The sequence below is a fragment of the Tamandua tetradactyla genome, chromosome 5 (assembly GCF_023851605.1).
Source record: "Tamandua tetradactyla isolate mTamTet1 chromosome 5, mTamTet1.pri, whole genome shotgun sequence".
Lineage (NCBI taxonomy): Eukaryota > Metazoa > Chordata > Mammalia > Pilosa > Myrmecophagidae > Tamandua > Tamandua tetradactyla.
In genome coordinates this window covers 125,535,916-125,551,612 of record NC_135331.1, presented here as the reverse complement: position 1 = coordinate 125,551,612, position 15,697 = coordinate 125,535,916, and the positions used below count along the sequence as shown (strand labels likewise).

The window sequence follows — 15,697 nt, the reverse complement described above, 5'->3', positions numbered from 1 at the left end:
GCCACGGTGGCTCAGTGGCAGAGTTCTTGCCTGCCACACCAGAGACCTGGGTTCGATTCCTGGTGCCTGCCCATGTAAAAAAAAAAAATCCTTATAAGGTGATGCTTAAATGTTCCCTGGCTTCCATCTTGCAAATTCTAAGCTTTTAATGAGAATTTTATCTTCTAAGTTTTGCTTGAAGATTTTCTTTTCATTTGCTTGTTTTTAAGTTATATAAGGGCCTATAGCTCAAGGCATTTATACATCAATTATTTTAATAGTGTAATGATTACAATTTAAGTCAGCACTGAATATTTCCAAGATGTTCCCCCTTTTTAAAAGGGATCCATATATAGATCATTCAAGTTTGAGAGACATTGGCTAATCCTTTCAAAGACGGAGAATTTTATTCACATTTAATTCTAAAGCAGAGAGGTATTTCTCAAAAGAAAAGCAGTCAGGGGTGGGGGTGGGGTGGGGTAAAAAAAAGGAAACACTCCAAATACTTAGCAAAAGCTTTGTGAGGTGGGAGCAGTGTACAAAAAAATGGACTAAGGAGATGGGAGAGGTGAGCAACAAGCACTATTAAGAAAGGGGTGGGGCTTAGAAGGAAAAGCCAGCTGGTGTCTGGAAGGTTTTCTGGGGATGAGCCAGAGATGGGGGAGTTGAGAATTTTTTTCTGACTTGCAAGGACAGATCTAGGAGACTGAAACTTTTACATTTGGTGGGAATGGAAAGGGGATCTCCTTAAGGAGAAAAAAATGTACAAATGAATATGAAGTCAGGCTGAAAATAAAATTTTCTTTTAGATTGAAAAAAGAAAAAGAAAATTAGAAAATTTGACAACTGGCAAACACCACAGAATCCAGGAAAATAATCTAGACTTGCTTCTGTCTCTACATTTTCAAAGCTGTTTCTCCTCCACTATCCACAAACTTCTGGTGCTGGGCACAGTGAGGTATTTTCTATACCAACACACTTTAGCTCTTGCCCTCTTCCATGGCGTTCACTGAGTTGGAGCAGTGGGCAGTAAGAGAATTCCTGGAAACCATCCCTAAAACAGAAAGCTTCACAATAACTTAGCTATACAAGAAGCTGACTATAAGCCACATAAATATATTCCACCAAACTCAAACTCTAAGCTGATTTAATAAGAATGCCTGCAAACACTGAAACACTTAGATGAAAGGGAAGTGATGGAGGGGTAATTAAATTGAGAGAAACAGTGGTCTTGACAGATTGAAGTGAAAATACATTGCTTTAAAAATTTTTATGAAAAAGACACGTCCATGTGAACATATTGCTAAGGCCTCTTTCAGAGACATGAAAAGATGCCTGTGCAAGGAGAGTCACTGAAGCTCATGCTTCATTAACATTCTGGTAAATCTAACCCCTGCAGACATGTGATAAAATATGAGGGTAAGGCCTAAGAAGGGCTTTCAAAAGTTAAATTATCTTAATCATCTCTCGGTAATTTCTCAAGAGACTGAGTCAGGTTTCCACTTGCTTCCAATTATATTTTTATGCCTATATGGTATTTCTTTGAATGTGGATTCATGAGGTTGGATTATGGGTAGTCAGAAATATACACGTAACAAGGTAATTAGATAATAATAAACAGATGATTAACTGGAGTAGACAGTCAAAGTAAAATCTGAATGTTTTTCAAAGATGTAAAAATTTGAGTTTGCAAACGGTTATCAGAAAATAAATCTGGCCTGGGGATAAACAATAACTTGTAATCATAAGATATGTGACAATACTGTATCTTCTACAAAACTCCATATTCCCTACCGTATCAAGCATATTCTGGAAGTAGTTAGATATTAATTGTTGTAATTGCTTAGCAAAGAAAAAGCAGTGATTTTTTTTGAGGTTTGTTTTTTTTTTTTTTTAAAGAATCATGAAGGGGAATACCTTGAGGGTTTTCTATCAAATCTACTAACAAAACAGCAGCTGCCTTCCCCTTCAATCTGAGAAAAGGCTTTTCTGAATGACTATCAATCCAGAAGTGTGCATATGGAAACATGTTATGTACTTATGAGAATGATTTTGAAAATCAAAATGTTATACCCTATTGTTTTTTGTCCTTTCTCTTTAAGTTCTCATATTTGTAGAAGTTACAATGGCTGTTTATTTGATATAACCCTAAAATTATCTGATAGCTAAAAGTTATCTTTATTTGAAACTATAAGAAACAGATAGAAAATTGACATTACTGAAGTTTTTGGTCATTGAGATTGGATTAATTGTGCCACAGAGCAAAAAAGATAACACAAATTTTAAATGAACAAACCATTTGCTTCAAAATTAAATGAGGGTGGGCTATGGTGGCTCAGCAGGTAGAGTTCTCGCCTGCCATGCCGGAGACCCGGGTTCGTTTCCCGGTACCTGCCCATGTAGGAAAAAAAAAAAAGGAAAGAAAGAAAATTAAATGAAAATACTAAAAACCTACAGATAGTTTCAAAATACATTTTTTCAGGACTAAACATAACCAGTGGCAGGTATTTTTTAAAACATCGATTTATTCATATTTTTTAAAAGAGAAGCATCTTTCAAACATGGAAGCTTTATTTTAATATAAAGATGAAATACTATGTGAGCAGTTGAGTTATTTTGCAGAGAAGTAGAATTGTTTAAACCATAGATATGATGACTGCTTCCATTATATACAATACAAAATGAACAACGGACTTTAATTAAAGCAAGGATACTGGACCTTTTCTTATTTAGATATTCAGTTTCTCATTAACTACACAAAAATTAGAGTGGTATGTTTTCACTACATGTTTTACATCATAGACTATGAAAAATGTCTTCTTTGTCCTTACCAGGAGTCTCATCATTCCGGGTCTTATTCCCATTTGGATGAGTCTTTCCTTTCCCACTGATTATCTTCTATTTGATCTTCCAGATCCATTCTCCACCTTTATTGACCTTTTCCCACTGTTCTCCGTGCTGCTCTGTGCCCCCAAGAGGCTGATCATTATGCTCTGTATCGAGTAGATGTCCTTGCTCTCTAGCTTCCTGCTAAATTCGGCCAATATGAGGCATTGGCAGGAGATAAAAGAGTGGAAGGAGAGAAAGTTCAGGTTATTTATTCCCCTGGCTCTTTCCCTATTGAGCAGTGGATTGACAGTAAGTGCTTTTGTTTACCTGTTGGGGCAGGTCTCTCCTAAGCCGTGGGTCTTGCCAGATTCCAGTAGCTTCTTCTACTTGTCCTTTCAGGTCCAGGGATGATATTGGCTTCCTAATATCATAAGTCCTAAGGTTAGTTTCCCTTTGCCCTTTGTAAATTCTCCAGTTATTTTACTCTTGAGTCACTGCTTTTGGATATACTCTCTGTTTTCTACCAGAATATTGATCTTCTCCTCTCTCTTATTATCTCATGTCTTCAGAACTCAAGGTGTCAGTAAGACAATCTGAAAACAAAACTTAAGTTGATGTGCTAACTGTGGCCCATGTCTTTATTATTTACCCTTGAAAAAAGCTTGTCAGAGACCCCTCTAACAAAATCAGCTTTGACTTCATTCCCTCTACTTAGTTTGCTTGCCTTTCCATCCTTCCTTAGTCAAAGTTCCTTCATCACCTCTGCTGTCCTAATTCTCCTTCATTCCTCAATCTAATGCAAGCTGTCTTTTTCTTTATCACACCATTAAAATTGTTCTGAAAAGTAATTAATAACCTCTTTATTTTCTATTGGCTACTTACTGGTCCTCTCATTGTATTCAACACTGACCACTACTTTTAAAAACTATCATCTCCCTTTACTTTATGACATTTTCTGATTATTGAACTTTCTGGCTACTCTTCCTTTCTCTTCCTCATTAAAGTTGGCTTGTTCTTCATGGTTGTCTGTTCAACTGACTATTTTTCTCACTGTACTTGAATCTCCTAGGGTATTTCATCCATTCCCATTGCTTCGACTTTCACCTGTACAGAATGACTCAAAAGTTATATTTCCACAGTAGACATTTCTGCCGAGTTCCATTATGTTTCTTACCTATATGTCTGTGCTGGTTTGAAAGGATTATGTACCCTAGAAAAGCTTGTTTTAATGCTAATCCATCTTGTGGATGCTGCTGTTTCCTCTAATCCCTGTTCAGTACTGTAGGTCATAAACTTGATTAGATTATACTCACAGGATGTGACACGCCCAATTGTGGGTAATTAACCTTTAGTTAGAGGAATTAACCATTCCAGGTGGGTCTTGATTAGTTTTCTGGAAACTATTATAAGAGAGAGCCACGAGATTCAGGAGAGGCACGAGAATCACAAGAGCCCATGCAGCCAATGACCTTTGGAGATGTAAAGGAAATGCCCCTGGGGGAGCTTCATGAAACAAGAAGCCTGCAGAGAAAGCTAGCAGATGTCGCCATGTTCACCATATGCTTTTACAGTTGAGAGAGAAATCCTGAACTTCATCAGCCTTTCTTGAGTGAAGGTAACCTCTTGTCAGTGGCTTAATTTGGACATTTTTGTAGACTTGCATGGCCTTAGACCTGTAAAGTTGCAACTTAATAAATTCCCCTCATTAAAAGCCATTCCATTTCTGGTATATTGCATTCCAGCAGCTAGCAAACTAGAACAAAGTCTTTTGTGATATCCATGTCTTTCAGGCATCTCAAATTTAAGATACCAAATCAAAACCATTACCTTGTTTCCTTAAATCAAAGATGTCATTGACTGTAAGATCCACCAGCATTTTATAAACTACTAAGAAAGAAAAAAGAAACGATGCTAATTAAATGTTAAGATTCCATCAGCTATAAGAGTTAACTCATTTTCAGAGATGTTAAAATGTAATAAAAGTCCACCTTAAAACATAACAATATATCTCTCATTCATTCTCACCCCAATCTACTTTGCCTCATGTGGTCCATATCTTAATTGGTGGTACTATCATTCTCCACAGCTCCCAATTCAGCATACTGAATGAAACCCTAACTCCTTTCTTTACATTCCTTAATTAATGAGAATTAATAGCTCCAAATTTATCTTCTCCTTTCATATGGATAGCCTTGGGTTAGCTCTCATCATCTCCTGCCTTGACTGTAGCAACAGCATCTTAACTGAAATAAACCCCTGACTCAAGTCTTCACCACCTCCATCACAGTTTTCTGATTATTCCAAAAGGAACTTTCCAAAATGCAAGTCTGATTATATCTCTCTTCCCCTTAAGGCACTTCACTGGCTTCTTATTGTCTGTGGGATAAAGTCCAAGGTACTTAGCAGAGTGTATAAATATATTCAATTACTAGAGGAATTGGCTAATTCTTCTCACTCTCATACTGATTACTCAAGCAATCCTGAACATGCTATCTTATTCTTCTATGCCTTTGCACATGCTGGTTCCCTGAAATAATTTTTTCTCACTCTTCTTAGTCTGCCTGATATACTCTTATTTATCCTTTAATACCTAAATTGATGTTACTTCTTCCTGAAAGCTTCTCCTAGCTCCAAAAATGATTATCTTTCATAATTTTAATTTAAAAATTTAAAAAGCAGGGTTATGATATAATTATTAAAATTTCCTAATTTACAACTTTACGTAATTAAAGAAAAAATAGAATTTATGGTATATATTTAGCAACAAGTAAAAACTGAAGGATAAATGTTTTTAGTGTATCAAGTCGATTGCTTAAAAACTTAAAGATCAGTTTTAAATTCTTTCACATTTGTGTTGCAACTATTGCTATCTAGAACTGAGCTACTGTAGGTCCATAAATTATAATATGACTGGTTTTACAAAACTTTATAACCCAGTAAATCATTAACACATGGGAATTGAACACTAAAGTTTGCACTTTGATTTCAAATATAAGCTGAGAAACTCTGCCCATTAGTGAGGCAAACAGAACCACACTATAACAAACAATAGAAGTCTGAGTCAGGAGAGGAACCCTACTGTTAGAAAAAGAGCAACATATGCTACAAATAAAAAAAAATAGCATCCTTTGCTAAAATTGGGTGTGCTATGTATCATTTTTAAAATGTCATTCATTCAAAAGCAATTTTTGTTATGATTTCTACTCATATTGTAAACTGACTTTGATATTACCTTATGTTTGGAGTTGTATGTGCAAATTTATTTTTTTTAATCTTAAAGTACATAAATATCAGGCTTAAGATTGACACAATGAAAAACACTTGGAAGTATTAAATGATATTTTAATGTCTTAACTATGAATATATCATTGATTTTATAGCCAGAAGAAAAAATCTTGAGAAGAAAACTAATATGCATTACCAGTTCATGTGGATATGATTATTCCATTATGAGACGAGAAGCACATAATGGTATTCATTAAGAGGATATAATTGTAGAAATGTGGAATTGTGAATTTCACAATTCACATTATGATACTGTGTGTGATCTAATTTTAGGATGATAAATTGGAAATTTGCCTCTGTGCCCACAAATAAAAAAACATCCATATATTAACATATCAATGACATTTTCTCCTTGGCATTTTTCTATTCATTGAAGTAGATGAACTAAAGTTTTTGAATATACATTATACTATGAGACTCAATAAAAGCTATTTTGATTTTGAATGAAAAATGTGAACCACACACATTTACTTCTTCATGAATTGGCTCTTGTGCAAAATCCTTTGGCTCCCTACTGGGTTATATACAAATGAGCCAATGTTCTAACAGAACCAAATGGGCCTCTCAGTCATATGTGCCAATTACTTTGTAAACACAATTTAGACACTTTCACAAAGAAAAGAGGAAACATCTTAGGGTTGTGATGATGGATTTAGTTGGATAACAGTGGAAGGATGAGCTGGGGGAGGGGGATATAATGAAACATTGAGAGGAAAATGCATGCTCAAACCTCCCTAGATCCACAATGATTAATGTTCATCCTGGTGATCGTTTAACCCTTTTGACAAAAAATTAAGTATAGGTGAGACATGGGATGCAACAGAGAGCTAAATTCTAAATCAATATATAATGGTTCAGGGCAGACATGTGCAAAGTCACTAGAATCCCAGGTTAGCAACGCTTAACTGTAACCTGACTAAAGATTTTAAAATAGCTAAAGAAAGTATTTGACAATCAGAAAAAGGAGGATTATCAGTCAGCATTCGAAGCAAAAAAAAAAAAAAGATAGTCAGAAGGACAGATTTTGAAGCTTTTCAACAAGGTTATAACTGAAAAAATTAGACTTATAATTATCTGCTATTTTTGAAAAAAAACACCCAAATTTTAATATCCAGTGACACAATAAGCACAGTTAGTTTGGATGCATAATATTGACATAACTTCTGCTTCTAATGATTCTTTTCCTTTCTCTTACATCAACTACTTTCATTATTTTTTTCTTTCTACCAATTATTATGTAAAATTATTTTTATAAACTTCATCTCCCAATTTTATGTCACTTCATCTTCTTTTTTTTTGAAGATGCAGAAGTTTTTATTGGCCATCTGTTCCCCAAAGGGTGCCCTCGTCTGTTGCCTCAGTGCCTCAGAACTTTGGTGTCGTTGGCCTCAGATACCATTTTGCCGTCCATGATCCTGTGGGTGGTGGTCTTGAGGATGGTTCGCATGGAATTGCTGCTGTCCAGGGTGTCACTGAGGCTGAAGTCCTCCCAGTCTTCTAGCAGGTGGCGATAGGTGGTGTTCTCAGTCTCCAGCTTGACCTTCCTTGATGTTCAGGAAGGACGTGTATTCCTGGGCCTGGTGCAGCCCTGCTGCCCAGATCTGTGCCACCTCTGACTCCAGGTGCAGCTGGACCTGTAGCATTGCTTCATCTGCAGGGTGTAGCCGGCTTCCACCTCCCACATCTGTTCTCCAAGCTGGCTTTCAGATTTCTAATGGAATCTAGGTTGATTTCCAAGGATTGGACTGTATGTCTCAGCTCCATGAGTGCCATCTCAGCAGCTCCTATCTCAGTGAACTGAGAGGTGGCCATTGTGGTGTCTATTCAATCTGCTGAGACCAGTACTTTTCCAGTTCCTCTTGGTTCTTCTGAGCCAACTCATCATGCTAGGTCTGAATGTCTACCATGATCTTGTTGAGTTCCTGAGACTTGAGGGCATATACCTCCATAGTCATCCCAGAGCTGGCAGTCTGGGCTTATAGGCTCCTCATGGTTCTTCTTCATAAAGAGCAGCTACTCCTTGAGAGCCTTGATCTCCATCTCTAGCTACAGCCGAGTGATGTTGGTGTCATCAGTGATCCTGTGTAGCCCATTGGTGTTATTTTTCACAGACTGGCGCATGGCCAGCTCAGTCTCATACCTGACTCTGAAGTCATCAATGGCCAGTCAGGCATTGTCAATGTGCAGGAGGATGCAGACATTGTCCATGGAATTTTCAAAGGTCTGAGCCCTTAGTTCTTGGATGGTCTTTAAATAGTGGCCCCGGTCTCTGGTCCGGGGTCCCTTCTCCTCCAGGTGTTCCAGAATTTTGCTCTACAGTCTCTGATTTTCAATCTCCAGTCTCCTCACCTATCCAGGTAGGAGGCCAAGCAATCATTCAAGGCCTGCATGGTCTCCTTCTCACCATGGATGCCCTCCATTCCTGCCAGACCCTTGGCCATCCTGCTGGTCAGAACCCCAGTCCCCCAGCTACCCTGGGAGCTAGAGTAGCAGGACATGGAGATCTGGGAACCCATGCTGCAGGAGCCAGAGCCACCGGCAGCTGGCTGGACCTGGTGGCTGGGCAAATGGATGGAACCCAGAGATGGTTAGTTGGTGGAGAAGGTGGTGGAGCAGGTGGTGAAGCTCATGTTGCTGGGGAGGAGAGCAAGAGGCGGAGAATCAGGATATGGCCTCCTGTTATGTCATCTTAATCTTATTTTTGGTTTTCCTAAAAAACCCAAAAATACAAAAATACCTCATAAAAGAAATGGCAAACCGTTTTCCTGTTTCCTGGCCCCCAACCTTTCCACCAATCTCCTAGCTTAGGGAGGGAGAAACCCTGAGTGCCATGGAAGGTAGGGATGAGGAGAACGATTGCCTTTACTTCATGAACTCTTTGAGAATTTTGGTGTCTATGGGCACATAAGTTTCATTTTCTTTTGTCTTTTTCTGGTTAGGTATCAAGATGACCTTTCTGCAGATCATCAGTGTCTAGTCTGGTTTCCCACTTGGGGCTACTTCCCCAACTTTCTGTGGCTGAGGTGTTCCTAGTGTAGCTAAAAGAATTCCTAAGAAGGTCTCCTCCTGTAGAGGTTGATGCATTTCTCTCTAACCCTCAGCAGGAATAAGCCACATGGATAAGGTAATTATCAGGGGCGGTTCCACCAAAGTTTGAGTGTCATTTTAATGGGCTAGTTAGTAGAGGCTGTGAAGAAGACCTCATCACATCCTTTCTTTACCAAAACACTCCTCAGCACAGGACTTTATATGGGCTCAGCACCAGGCAGTTCTGTGAGTCAGCTACCTTCAGCAACTGCAACAAGATTTAAGGCTAAGAATTCTGGTTACCATCCTCCAAATCTGCAGTTCATTCTTTTGTGTGTCCTCCCCACCCCCACCCTCACCCCGCCTCCACACTTTGCTTTAGGGGTTAGAAGCTGAGGCACAGAAGACGTGAGGAAGAGATAGTTGTTCCCTCACAAACTTTTTTTTCTCTCAAAGGTCTCTAGCTTTCTTAAAGCAGCCAAGGGAATCCAAGTTTGCTGCAAGGTTTCTGGACTGCCTCTTAATAAATCCCTTGGAAATGATTGGCTATACACAGTCATTTCTTTGCACTTAAAAGAGAATTGAGTATATGGAAATCATGGTACTCTCTATAAATTGTTCAGTGGGGGATAAGGCAAGGGCATTCCACTGTAACTCTGTAACTCCATGGACTCTTGTGGATTTCTACATTCTCTTAGATTGAACATTTCTATAAATTTACTTTAATTGGGACATTTTCATGGCCTAGAAACTGTTAACTTGCAACTTATTAAATTCCCCTTTTTAAAAGCCATTCTGTTTCTGGTATATTGCATTCTGGCAGCTAGCAAACTAAAACAAGGACAATAGCAGCTTGAGTTACTTGGGAGAGAGGAAAAAGCACACATACAAAAAAAAGCATGCATACATACATAAGCATACATACAAAAAAAAAATCTTGACCTTCTGAAGGGGAAGGATTTTGGCGTGAGGAATTTGGATTGGTGTGAATTTATAACGAGCTTTTCAGTTTCTAAATTATAATATATTATTAGTGTTTGAAAATTTTAAAGATGGGCATGCATTATTTTTGTAATCATAAATAATAATTATAATTATAGTCTGTAATCAGAGGCTCCTTAGACTTAAGAATGCCATTCAAAAGAATGTGTTTAGTCCTTGCTGGACTTGTCCATATATTAAATGAAAGAGCATTCTGGCTAGGCAGAAGAGAGAATGGAGAGAGGGTTGATATGCACTGCTCTAACCCTGCTGTGCTGGTTTGATGTACCCTAGAAAACCCATGTTTTAATCCTAATCCCATTTTGTAAAGTCAGCTGTTTCTTCTAATCCCTATTCAATGCTGTATGCCTGAAACTGTAATTAGATCATCTCCCTGGAGATGTGATCTAATCAAGAGTGGTAAACTGGATTAGATAATGACATGTCTCCACCCATTCAGGTGGGTCTTGATTGGTTTACTGGAGTCCTATAAAACAGGAAACATTTTGGAGAATGACAGATTTGGAGAGAGCAGAGAATGCTGCAGCCCCACGAAGCAGAGTCCACGAGCCAGCAACCTTTGGAGATGAAGAAGGAAAATGCCTCCCGGGGAGCTTCATGAAACTGGAAGCCAGGAGAGAAAGCTAGCAGATGACGCAGTGTTTGCCATGTGCCCTTCCCGCTGAGAGAGAAACCCTGACTGTGTTCACCATGTGCCTTCTCACTTGAGAGAGAAACCCTGAACTTCATCAGCCTTCTTGAACCAAGGTATCTTTCCCTGGATGCCTTGACTGGACATTTCTATAGACTTGTTTTAATTGGGACATTTTCTCAGCCTTAGAACTGTAAACTAGCAACTTATTAAATTCCCCTTTATAAAGCCATTCTGTTTCTGGTATATTGCATTCCAGCAGCTTGCAAACTAGAACACCTGCCTAGATGTTTCACTTTCTCTTTTTCCTCTCTCCCAAGTAACTCAAACTGCTATTGTCCTTGTTTTAGTTTGCTAGCTGCCAGAATGCAATATACCAGAAACAGAATGGCTTTTAAAAAGGGGAATTTAATAAGTTGCAAGTTAACAGTTTCTAGGCCATGAAAATGTCCCAATTAAAGTAAATTTATAGAAACGCTCAATCTAAGGCATCCAGGGAAAGATACCTTGATTCAAGAAGGCCGATGAAGTTCAGGGTTTCTTTCTCAAGCGTGAAGGCTCATGAGAAAGATGACTGTGTCATTTGCTAGCTTCCTCTCCAGCTACCCGGGAGGCGTTTTCTTTCTTCATCTTCAAAAGTCACTGGCTGGTAGTCTCTCTGCTTCATGGTTCTGTGGCATTCTCTGTTGTGGCTTTCTCGTGGCTCCATCATTCTTCTCTGCTCTCTCTGAATCTCTTGGCTTTCTCTTCTGTAGTTCTCTGCTTCTGAAGCTTTCTCCAATACACTTCTTCTTTTACAGGATTCCAGTAAATTATTCAAGATCTACCTGGAATGAGTGGAGACATGTCTCCACCTATCAAGTTTAATACCCACACTGACTGAGTCACATCTCCATGGAGATAAGCTAATAAAAGTTTCCAAAATACAGTTCTGAATAGGAATTAGAAGAAACTGTTGTTCCCACAAGATTAATTAGAATTAAAACATGGCTTTTCTAGGGTACATAAACCTTTTCAAACCGGCACAGTCCTTAACTAGACAGAATTCTCAGCAACACAGCTTTTCCAATCTGAAAACCAGGCAACTTCCCAATACTACTCCAATACGTAAGTGGTCAGAGGGCAAATCGGTTAAACCAGATTATTAAATGGGTCAAATTCAATGTGGGTACAAAACAGATGTTAAAAGGTTTAGTTGAGTATCAGTAAAAATTCCAATCTCACATACAATTTAACATGGCCAGAAACAGGGAAAACTTTGATCTTTAATTCTATGTTCCCCTCTGTGCTGGTTTGAAGCTGTTATGTACCCCAGAAAAGGCCTATGTTCTTTTAATCCATCTTTGTGGGTGGAGACCTGCTGTGGGTGAGACCTTTTACTTAGGCTGTTTCCATGGAGACGTGACCCTGTCAATTCAAGATGGGTCTTAATTTCCTTACTGGAGTTCTTTATGAGAGGAAAAAAGACAGAGACATTTTGGAGAAAGTTCAGAGGCAGAAATGCCCTGGGAGAAACAAGCAAAGACCCACAGAAACCCAAAGACATTTTGGAGAGAAGGACCAGCAAACATTACCATATGCCTTCCGATGTGACCAAGAACCCCAGATGCCAGCAGCCTTTCCCCAGAGAAGGTATATTCTTCTTGATGCCTTAATTCTGACATTTTTATGGCCTTAAAACAAATTTGTAACCTAATAAATAAACTCCATTGAAAAAGCCAACCCATTTCTGATATATTGCATTCCGGCTGATCTAGCAAATTGAAACACTCTCCTAACCAATGATTCCCCTTCCTATACAGAATTAGAAAGGGATTTAAGAGAATTTATTCTACAGCTCTTGGAATAGTTGATTTAGCTAAATCAAAAGGGATAAGAGGATAAATTAGTAAAGAGATTTCTTTAAAAGAACTGCTCTGTGGATCCTTATCCCTAATCCCAAGAAGCGGTGCATGTATAGGGGATCAGTGCTATTCCCTAGCCTCTAGCCTAACAAGCGGAGTCCTCAAGAGAGCTACTAGGAGAAATTGAGATATGATCCCTGCAGTTCAGAGATGCAGAGGACTCAGACCCCAGGGAACTATAGCAGTTTAAGGAGTGCAGGCTGATTCCCTCAGGGAAATCCAAGAAGGGATGATTGTTTCAATGGTAGAACTAAGAGAATCTGGTTACACTGAGATTGGCCTGTGCTGCCAGAAGCTGTTGGTACAAGTTTTGTATGATCATTTTCTATTGTGGAGATTTGGGCCATCTGGCAGAAGGGGGCAAAAGAGTGTGGGTTTTTTTTTTTTTAAGACCTCTTCAAGTGTGCCTCTGGGAGAGGATTAGGAGACCTTTGCAGGAATAGGTGGTGATGTACCACAGTATGTGCTGGAGCCAATGGCTGAATTCTAAATGACTACCTTGAATAACGATGTTTCTACCCCATTAAAGGAACTATAGAAGAGAGGTCTCCAGAGGTTTGAACATTCCACAGAAGAAACAATCACATTTAAACATTTGGGAGGTTCAGAGTGCATGAAGCCAATTTATGATCGTACCAGTTTCTGTTAAAACTGTCTTCTTCTCTATTCTCTTCCTCCTCCTTCTGTCCAGACAGAGAGAACCATTTCTAGTCCTTTCTTATTGCAAACTTTTCTAGGGGAGTGAAGATAACAATTACCCTATAGTTACTAGATTAATTTTTCTCTGAAAAACTATTATTCACCTAAGAGCAGAAAAGTTATGGAGTCACTGAAATTTTTATCCCAGAAGATTTCACCACATAACAATATTTTAAAAGAGGGTTCATTCATGAAGTTATGCTTGTACAATTCGGTGGCTAAATATGCAGCCACATTCTAGTGGACCTAGGTCCGCTATCCAAGGAAGTCTTTCTGAGTCACTCAGGGCCCATCAGTACCTTCAAAACTACAGTTCAGAATAAACACTCAACTAGGGAGGAAATAAAAGTGTCTCATGGAAACAGCTTAGCACTGCTCTCTGGGACAATTCTCTTGCTTATTTGGTCTCTTTAATCTCCTTTATGTGTTCCCTCTTCTAGCATGGAGGTGGGTATCCATGATTGGTGCTTGCAGAATCAATTGTGTAGTTTTTTCAGGGTATATACAGACCTCTCTTTAGAATGTTCTACCTTTTGAGGTTATGGTGGACATTGCTAGTTCCTACCCAATATCCATTCTCCCTTTGTTTTTCACTAATGGGAAGAATTACTGTGCACAGCTAAAAAGTAAATAAACAAAAATTATATTTCCCAGCTTCCCATGCACAAGAGATATAAGCAAACTTTCTGGGGTGGGGCATCTAGGAAACCTTAAAAATGGCTCCTTTTCCCTTTCTCCTTTCTTCCTTCCTGGACCTGGTGGCTAAAGCTAAAGCAGTTATCTTGTAAGTATAAGGACAAAGGCCAAACATGAGGGAAGATTGAGCAAAGAAGTGGGTCCTTAAGAATAACATGGAATCATTTCATCTGCCCTGGACTACCTTATCTCCAAGATTCTTCTGGTCCTTTCAGGAGCTGGGGGAGGTGGTTGATGGGGAAGGGTATTTGTAACTAGCAGCTGAATACAACTCCTAACTAATGCTAGGCCTCAGTTGGATTTCCAAACCAGTTAGAAAAGTTCCATTCCATATCCTGTTACAGTAGGTAGGATGCCAGATAAACTATAGGATGCCCAGTCAAATTTGAGTTTCCAATAAACAATAAAAATATTTTTAGTGTAAGTGTGTCCCATACAATAATCATTGTATACTAAAGTTTTTTAAATCTAAATTCAAATTTCACTGTGAGCCCTTTATTTTTATTTACTAAATCTGGCAACCCTAGTTACAGAGTAAAGTGATTTGGGTTTTTATTCCTTTGGACAGACATTGAAACTGGGAATGGAGGCAGCAATGTGCATTCGGTTTCAGGACCCAAAAGATCTGGGTTTTAGTCTCTATAAGTTACTTATAGCATGATTTCAGGTAAATTGCTTGCTCTCTTTCTGAGCCTATTTCCTGATTCTGAAAATAAGACATATAACGATTTGTCCTGTTTATATTACAGTAATATTGTGAGAGTTACCTGGGTTAGTACATACTAACACACTTTTTAAATAGTGAAGCAATAAGCAATACCAGTTATTTTTTTTTTGTTCTTTTCTTGGAGCTTAAAGCTCAATAACTGAATGAAAGAAAGTTTAATATCACGTTTCAATCATTTTGAAAATCATCTTTTGTTTTCTCCCTAGTGATTTTGCCTTTCACTTTGTTTGCAGAAACAAACATCTTCATACTAAGTTCCTATTATAATTCTCTGTGTTACTAAAAGGCACTTTTTGGATACTGATTTTAATCACTATTCTTTTGAAAAAGAGAAGAGAATTTAAACCAAAAGCAATAATTTAAACTGTGTGTGGCGGGCATGTATGGAAAGTATTATTCTTTTAAAATTGTCTTGTTTTGTTCACTGAATCAGGAATATCAGGAATATTACAAAAGCCTGTAATTTCATCTTTACAGACTTAGATACACTTACGGTATAAAGTCATCATGAAAATTCAGATATGTATAGATCTAAATAGAAAAGCCATCCCATCATGTGATAAGGCGAGGCCCATTTAAGGAGTTACTCAGACTTGGCACAATTGCCAGCAAACTGAAAAGCCATTTGGGCAGCTGCTGGTAAACGTTCAGAATCAGCCACTGCAGCAACTTTCTGAGAGGTTCTGGTGATCACACGGATTATTCTACCACGGACACTAAGGACAAACTTTCCTCTTCAGGAGGAAGTGGAAACTCGTAAAGTTAGACTGGATCTCCAGAGCCAACGGGCCTGCCTTTGAGGACTTTTCCAGCCCATCAGCTTAGATGGAACCTGACATTCCGAAAAGGCTACGCGGCTCTATGACACACCCGTTTCGAGCCCTCCTATCACAGCAGGCGCGGGAGCGGCAGCGCGGT

General features: G+C 38.7%; 1 long non-coding RNA gene and 1 pseudogene across 2 annotated transcripts; both read right to left on the bottom strand.

Annotated features, from left to right (window-relative positions):
* Window positions 1-2,214: 2,214 nt before the first annotated feature.
* Window positions 2,215-15,623, bottom strand: LOC143682728 (uncharacterized). Of its 2 annotated transcripts, XR_013175254.1 has the most exons (5): window positions 15,273-15,623; window positions 13,294-13,390; window positions 3,136-3,229; window positions 2,811-3,009; window positions 2,215-2,370 (listed from the first exon to the last, which is right to left on the bottom strand). It is a non-coding gene; the product is annotated as an uncharacterized LOC143682728 (long non-coding RNA). The 2 variants fall into 2 exon arrangements; XR_013175255.1 differs by lacking the exon at window positions 13,294-13,390.
* Window positions 7,271-8,723, bottom strand: LOC143682727 (keratin, type I cytoskeletal 18 pseudogene; annotated as a pseudogene).
* Window positions 15,624-15,697: the final 74 nt, after the last annotated feature.